General features: G+C 46.4%; 1 pseudogene; it reads right to left on the bottom strand.

Annotated features, from left to right (window-relative positions):
- Window positions 1-3,863: 3,863 nt before the first annotated feature.
- Window positions 3,864-6,918, bottom strand: LOC114218055 (heat shock protein HSP 90-beta pseudogene; annotated as a pseudogene).
- Window positions 6,919-8,497: the final 1,579 nt, after the last annotated feature.

The raw sequence follows: 8,497 nt of genomic DNA, 5'->3' as shown, positions 1-8,497 counted from the left end.
CTTCCCACCCTCACCCCAGCCTCCGGCAACTGGTGATCTGAATTTTTGTCCTTCCGTTTTTGTCTCTTCCACAATGTTCTATAAATGGAATAGCATGGGATGAAGCTTTGGGTCTGGCTTTTTTGCATTTAGCGTAATGCTTCTGAGGTTCAACGTATTTTGTGCAGGAATAATTTGTTCCTTTATTTATGTGATGTTTTTGAAGGTATGATGTGGAAGTTTACTAACAGCAAAAGAGTTATCTGAAATTATGGAAACCGGAAACAAATGGAAATTCTTCACACCACACTTGGCTCTCTGCTTCCCAGCATGCAATCTGCCTGACTGAATGCAGCAAGCCGGGTTACAGCTGCCTACAAGGGCCAGCCAAGGTCCGGGAGGCAGCACCAACATTTGCCCCCAGACTCAAGACAGCTGGAACTAGACCTGAAGTTCAGTCCCAGGTGAAGCAACGTCAAGCTCAAAGCCTCAGAAGGCAATACTGATTTGCTCCCCCGCCCCCAAGGAAAATCTGAGTTAGGCCCAGGGAAGTGAGGAAGGAAAGGGCTCAAACCATTATCTAACAAGAGAGGACACATCTGGGGCGCCTGGGTGGTTCAGTCGGTTAAGCATCTGCTTTCGGCTCAGGTCCTGGAATGCAGCCCTGCATCGGGCTCCCTGCTCAGCTGGGAGCCTGCTTCTTTCTCTGCCACCCCCGCGGCCCGGTTCTCGCTCTCTCTGAAATAAATAAATAAAATCTTAAAAAAAGAGAGAGAGAGAGAGAACAAATCACGAGTCAGATCAAAGATGAACCCAGGACTAGAGAAAGATTTCTTAAATAAAAAAATAAATAAATAAAACGCATTAACTAAACACAAAAACAAAACATTGATCTATTCAGTTAGATTAAAATTAAGACCTATTGTCCATCGGAAACATCTTAAAAAAAGAAAAGAGACTCATTACAGAGTAGAAGAAAATATTTTCACGGTACGCACAACTGACAAAATATTAGGATGAAGACTAGAGCATGAATTCCTACAAATCAGTAGGAAAACATGGCACAAAGAGATGAGCAGGAAAAAAAAGCAAAAGCTTTTACTAGGCCTGGACAGATGAGGACACACATATTTCTAAAAGATGTATGAAGAAAAGTTAAGCATCATTGGTGGTCAGAAAAAGAATACCTAAAATAAGAGCAGGGTGGATGCTCTTTTACGCCCTTTCTCTTGGCTACAGTGAAAAATCTGACTATGGTACAACTTGCAGAGAAGGAGACTCCAGAGCGGCTTTTTTACATTTGCTGGTGGGGGCAGAAACTGATGCCCTGACTCTGGAAAAGGGCCAGGCATCATGTCTAGACAGCTGACCGATCCCATGGCCAGTGATTCCTCAATCCCACTTCCACGCGACCCAAGGGACGCTACTGCAAGTGCATCGTACACACCGCGGACAAGCACATTCATAACAGGACAGCCCATGTTAGCAAGACCTTGAAGCCCACAAAACGTCCATCGGGGGGAGGGCAGAACGCATGGACTCTGATGTATTCACATAAGAAATAGTATCCAGTTGCCAGAATAAATTAACTGCCGAGACGTATGTGTTAAAGATCAACCTTAGTAACAGAACAGGAAGTGAAAACAGTTGCCAACAGAATACGTATGGTGTGTGTCAGGAGGTAAAGGATGACTAGAATAACAAATGTATTTATTCGTGAGCGTATATATGCAATAAATATATTTTAAAAAGAAAAGGAAATAGTTGACATAGATTGCAGAGTCATGGTAGACAAAGCAGGAGGACTGGTTGATTATAAAAACCTAGCTTTTGTTGCCAGTAATGGGGTTTGCTGGTGTCCGTTACACTATTAACAATAACAAATTAAATAGCTAGTTGAACACGTAAAACGGGCCATATTTGGAACAACAGTGAAAACGTGATGAACCAGGAATTATAATTTATCCAACTTTAGGTTCCCGAAATTTAATTAAAAATATAATGAAGTAAAAATGACAGTGCTGGACGCGACGTGTTCCATCTGAGCAACAATTCAGGGTCCAAGGCTTCTACAGCAATATGAAATGAATTATTTGTTGAAAGAAGGAGTCAAAAAGCAATTCTTTTTTCTGGGTGTGAAGTCAGAGAAGAATAGGGTTTAGTCATTGAGTGTTATTCTCGGGGAATTATAAGGAACAGAAGGGGGTGTTCCAATGCTGAGGCTGAGAATGAACTGTTTCGAATCCCTAGTAAAACAACAGGTCACTGTCAAAAAGACTAGAACGTAAAACGTAGGAGAGAAAGGGGATGCCGGCTCACTGGGAAAACAGGAGAACTCCATGGTTTAAAGAACCAGCCCGTGCAATCCACTGTCAGTAATATGGTCTTCTGTGGGTCCGTGGCCGCCTACTGATAGGGGACATGTTGCTTGTCAGCTCTTCACACTCCCGGTAGATAAAGATTTGAGGATCAGCGCATACAGATGATATTCAGACCCATGGGCTTGATGAGATCACATGGGGAGCAAGCATGAATATAACTGGAGGGGTGAAAAGAGCATCACAAGCCTGAAAATCAGTTACTAGAGTGATGTGGCCTTCCGCAGATCCATGGATTTGGGGCAAGTTTTAAGCAATGTAATATCAGGGAAACCTATGTTCCAAACCTGTATCTACACCAGGTAACACCTAACCTCGTCTCAATCTTTAGCTCCCTCTGCCATCGGAGGTCTTTGTGCTACCGTTACATGATTGAATTATTTTCTCTATGTCTGTTAGACTTACCTACCTTTTCAATTCCTTGGGTGAGTTTTAGAAAAGATTCATTTTAGGGAAGACTCCTGGGCGGGTTAAGGGAAAAAATGATCGTTTTCATGCTACTGGAAGACCAATTATGAATATGATAAATGAACTGTGACGGTTAATTTGATGTGTCAACGTGACTGGGCTAAGGGATACCCAGAAAGCTGGCCAAATGTTGTTTCTGGGTGTATCTGCCACAACGTTTCCGGAAGAGAGTAGCATTTGAAAGAGTAGACTGAGTAAAGATGGCTCTCACCAACATGGGCGGACGTCGTCCAATCCGTTGAGAGCCTGATTAGAACAAAAAGGCAGAGGAAGGGCATTTTCTCTGTCTCTGCTTGAGCTGTCTCCTGCTCTCAGGCATGAGCACTCCTGGTTCTTGGGTTTTCATATTCAGACCAGGAATTCCACCACCTACCCTCCAACTCTTATGTCTCTGTACTTGGACCTAATTGCACCGCTGGCTTTCCAGCTGGTTCTCCAGCTTCCTGATGGCACATGGTGGCACTTCCCAGTGTCCATTACTACATGAGTCAACTCCTATCAGAAACCTCCTGTTCTGTCTGTTTATCGATCTGTCTGTTTTCTACTGGTTCTGTTTCTCCGGAGAACCCTAACACATGAACTTCTGCTTCTTTCTCTAACCTCATAACAAAAAAAGAAACACAACATTTGCACACTTTCACTAAGTTAGTGGAAAAGGAAGTAAATAAACTAATAAGCCAATCAAAAATCAGAATGTTTAAATCTAAACCGCAGCTAACTACCCTAGAAGTTATTTTTAAATCATTCATCCATAGGATCTTTTTTTGGATAAAACTGTATCTTCTTTATTTTGCATACTTTAATCTCAGAACAAAATAAACAACAACAACAACAAAAACCCCACAATACACATCCAAACCCCGTCAAATATTGGAAGGGATAGGGCTTGAGGGGCTTCTTTCCTGCCTCAAAGACAGGAGAAAAAAAAAGAAAAAACCACTGGACATCAGCAGAGGGAACCAGGTGAACCGGGGTCACTCAGGGCTGCTGGGGAGCCTTGGGGACACAATACAGAGGGCACAAGGTCTGCAGGTAGAACTAATCTACTTCTTCCACGCGAGAGGCATCCTCATCACCCTCAAGGGGCGGGGGGATCTCACCAGGAACAGCAGCACTGGGTTCCTCTGCGGTCACTTCATCTTCATCAATGCCCAGGCCTAGCTTGATCATGCGGTAGATGCGGTTGGAGTGAGCCTGGGGATCCTCGAGTGAGAAGCCGGAGGAGAGCGGAGCTGTTTCAAACAGCACTACCACCAGGTCCTTGACCGCCTTGTCGTTCTTGTCCGCCTCGGCCTCCTGCCGCAGCGTTTCCACGATGGGGTGGTCAGGGTTGATCTGCCGGTGCTTCTTGGCCATCATATAGCCCATCTTAGAGTTGTCCCGAAGGGCCTGGGCGTTCATGATCCGCTCCATGTTGGCCGTCCAGCCATAGGTGCTAGTCACAATGCAGCAGGGTGAAGATACTAGCCTGTTGGAGACTGTCACCTTCTCAACCTTCTTATCCAAGATTTCTTTCGTGAGTTTGCAGAGGTTCTCGAACTTGGCCTTGCTCTCCTCCATTTTCTTCTTCTCCTCTTCATCCTCAGGCAGCTCCAGGCCCTCCTTGGTAATGGAGACCAGACTCTTCCCGTCAAACTCCTCGAGCTGTGGCACGCAGTACTCATTGATAGGCTCTGTCATATACACTACCTCGAAGCCCCGCTTCCGTGCTCGCTCCACAAAAGCGGAGTTGGCAACCTGCTCCTTGCTCTCACCAGTGTTGTCATAGATGGACTTCTGGGTCTCTTTCATGCAGGACACATATTCTGAAAGAGAAGTCATCGCATCCCCAGACTGGGAGGTGTGGTTAACGCAGCAGCTCAGAAAGGTGGCGCCCGTTAGTAGAGTCCTCAGGGATTCCAAGCTTTAGGTGTTTAGGGAACGCCTCATAGAATTTCTTATAGTTCTCCTTGTCTTCTGCCAGTTCAGAGAAGAGCCCAAGGCACTTCTTCACCATATTTTTGTGAATGACCTTCAAGATTTTGCTCTGCTGGAGCATTTCTCGGGAGATATTCAAGGGCAGGTCCTCGGAGTCAACCACACCACGGATGAAGTTGAGATACTCTGGTATCAGTTCATCCCAGCTGTCCAGGATGAACACACGGCGAACGTAGAGTTGGATGTTGTTCTTCTTCTTCTTGCTCTCAAAGAGGTCAAAAGGAGCCCGACGGGGGATAAACAGCAATGCCCTGAATTCCAGCTGACCTTCTACAGGGAAATGCTTGACTGCCAAGTAGTCTTCCCAGTCATTAGTAAGACTCTTGTAAAACTCTCCCTATTCCTCCTGGGTAATGTCCTCAGGGTCTCTGGTCCAAATGGGCTTGGTCTTGTTCAGTTCTTCCTGATCGATGCATTTCCCCTTAATCTTCTTTGTTTCCCTTTTCTTGTCCTTCCCACTATCATGCTCCTCATCTGAGCCCACATCTTCAATCTGGTGCCTTGGCACCAGACATCTTCGTTTAATTGGTCTGGGGTGGCTTAGGAATCAGTATTTTTTTTTTTTAAGATTTTATTTATTTGTCAGAGAGAGAGGGCACAACCAGGGGGAGCAGCAGGTAGAGGGAGAAACAGACTCCCCGCTGAGCAGAGAGCCTACTGCAGAACTCGATCCCAGGACCCTGGGATCATGACCTGAGCGAAAGGCAGATGCTTCACCGACTGAGCCACCCAGGCGTCCCAGGAATCACTATTTTTTTAAAGCATCTAGGTGATTCAGATGCCACCACAGTTGAGAATCAAGAAGGCTATTTGTCCGTAAATTCAAAACTATGTTTTTGAGAAAAATAATGGGAATTTGATGAAAATGGTGAGAAATGCACAATTTCTGAACATCAGCACCCCTGACATTTTGGACAGATCATTCTTTGCTGTAGAAGCTGTCCTGTGCGCCACAGATGTCCAGCAGCATGCCAGTGGGAGAACCCAAAATGTCTCCAGTCATGGCTTAGTGTTCCCTTAGGGACAAAAATGCTCCCCTTGAAAACCACTTAGATGTAACCAACTGTCATGTTACAAGATCTAAGTAGTACTTCAGTTCTAAGGAAAACCAAATTAATAAACATGTTCTTGAGTTAAAGCAGCAATTCATCTATGATGCCGCAAAAAGGAGCAAGAGACAGTATTTTTAAATGATGCTCTAGATGACGTTTTTAATTAAAAATTAACGAATATGAGAGTTTTTCATCTCTTCTAGTTTGCACTTCTGGATCTGCACCCTACCCCGTCTTCACTCTACTCCCTTTTCAAATGGCCTCAGTGAGACTTTTTGTCAAGATAAAAACCTCCCCCCTCCCTCCCTCTCCCAGGAAGGTTGGAAATCGCTCCCATACTACAGCCTCACTCCAGCTAAGGCTTCCTCAGCCCCCTTCCAACAAACTCTAATTTACTGGCCTCTTCACGTGAATCAGTTACCAGGAGAAGCCCACCCAGGGGGGAGGAATGAAGATAGCATCGCTTCTCCATCCACTTGCCTTCTCTCTGCCAGGCAGAAGGGAAGTAAAGTTCAATAGATTTCTTTCTTTTTCATTTCCTTCCCTCCCCTGGCCCATGATTTTGTGCTTTACCCCCCTAGCAACAAGTTAAATAATATCCATCCATTCAGTGTTTCCTTCCTATGTTTCAAGCAATGTTCTAGACACTGTGACCCAGTAATGGACAAAATGAAGTCTCCACCATCTTGGAGTTTACACATTAATAGGCAGGAATGTCCACATTGTTCTAGATAATGATATTTGGCCCTACAGTTTGCATTTTCCTATTGCTTGAGCTCCTCTTTTAAACAAATATTCAACTGATGAACTTTTCTAGTTCCAAAGAGCATTAAGAATGAGCTTTTTAAATGTTGAACTTGCCTACCCAGGTACCTGAATGGAAGTGGACACCATTACTCGTCTGCTGGGATCAGTTTGTTAACATCCATGTTTTTGCACTTCCTCTTGAGAGGCTGACAAGCATTCCTGATGTCATGTTGAATAAGTTCAAAAGCAATGAATGGTTTGGCAGCAATCGAGGGGCACTCAGCAGCCCTGATGGGGAGCCGCAGGTCCGGTGTCATCGATCTCTAGGTGGCACCGGGGCCCATCTACTCTGGGGCACTGGTGCAGCTCACAGAAGAGGGGGCCTTGGTTGGGGTCGCCCACATTGGTGAGCCGTGTGACTCAATCACAGCTCAATGTTGTTAGGTGTCTGAATGGCAACCCTCCAAGGGTGAGTCCAAGAGAACAGCAGTCATCCTGGTGAGTCTTGGCCAAAGCTGTGGGAACGGCCTTGAGTTCTGCCCACTTTGGGATCTCTCTGGCTGGGACTCAGACTGCACATACGCAGCAGCCCAGGGGACACTGCTGGGCTTCATCTTGGCCAACCATTTGTGAACCAGGCCCTGGCATTTAGGAGAACCTCTGGGAACCAAGGGCACTACTGAACCAGAGGCTTCAGGTGGGAGATAAAATTTCCCACAAGGGAGGAGTTGCCACTGTGGAAACCAGAGATGCCCCAGAGCCACATCAGCCGCCTTCCTGAACCCCCCATTTCATTCAGACAGCTAAGACTTGGTGGGTCCTCCCCACCCTGTTAGTCATTGAGTCAGAGCTGACCCACCTTGGAATGGGACTATTGGGCAGAAACGTCACAAAGCCTCTAGAGATCAGTGTTCCGCTTTGACAAGAGCCCAGCAGCCTGTGGTAGTTGTGCCCGGGTGGAGGTTACCTTCTTTCGCCAGAGGCTCCAACTGGCAAATCATCAGACATAGAGATCATACCTCAAAAGGGGTGCTGGTGTCCTGGGCCCCCAAAATACCGGCAGTTCTCTGCATATGGCTCTTCAAGGTGGGGAGACTTGCCCCTGGCGCTAAGGGATCCGGGAGGTACAAGCAACAAATACATCAACTCCTGCTCTGTGTTCAGATATAGAAGCACTGAAAGCCGTGCATGGATTGGCCCCACAAGGCCCCACCGACAGAAGGTCGCTCCACATGCCACTAGACACCTCACCCAGAAAACATTAGATGGATTTGGGTGCTCCCTCACCACAAGGAGCAGAGAGGATAGTCACCTGGGAGCCGGCATTCAACACAGCTCTAACAGTGTGACTTCCTCCCTTGTGCAGAGCTCCTCAGCCCAGCGGGACAGGTGCCCATGGTCTTCAGTTCTGCTTGGGGACAGGGAGACCTTGGTCCCAATCCTCACGATGTTCCTGTTCCGGCCGCAAGGCTGAGGGATGGAGGGGATTATCTGTCTCAGACTAGACTTGCTGCAGGAGGTAAAGCACATTTACTCCTGTTTTCAAGTGCCTGCTAGATGCTCACCTCTTTAACACGTGGTGTATTTTTCCTTTTTTCTTTCCTCATCGGCTGAATTACATACACTTGGAAGTCAAGAAACTTTTGTGAAAATTCAGCCCGAAGTTCCTTAGAAATTGCAGTCCGAAGCCTGCATGGGAGTCCAGTGAGATGTGCAGAGTCTGAGGGAGCTGGCAGTTTCCCCAGCTGTCAGGCAGAGCCAACCTACGTGGTAACAACAATTCAGAAAACTCACCCAAAGTGACTAATGGCCCCGACCATGCTCAGGGGAACATCACGGTCTCCTGCCCGCTCTGTGCTTTATTCTGTGGGCCAGCTTAATTTGCCTATTGTCTGG

The sequence above is a fragment of the Eumetopias jubatus genome, unplaced genomic scaffold, assembly GCF_037043125.1.
Source record: "Eumetopias jubatus isolate StellerSeaLion01/CBP00866 unplaced genomic scaffold, mEumJub1_p1.0 scaffold_11, whole genome shotgun sequence".
Lineage (NCBI taxonomy): Eukaryota > Metazoa > Chordata > Mammalia > Carnivora > Otariidae > Eumetopias > Eumetopias jubatus.
Note: the sequence above shows the minus strand (reverse complement) of the source record. Positions and strands in the feature narration are given on the sequence as shown.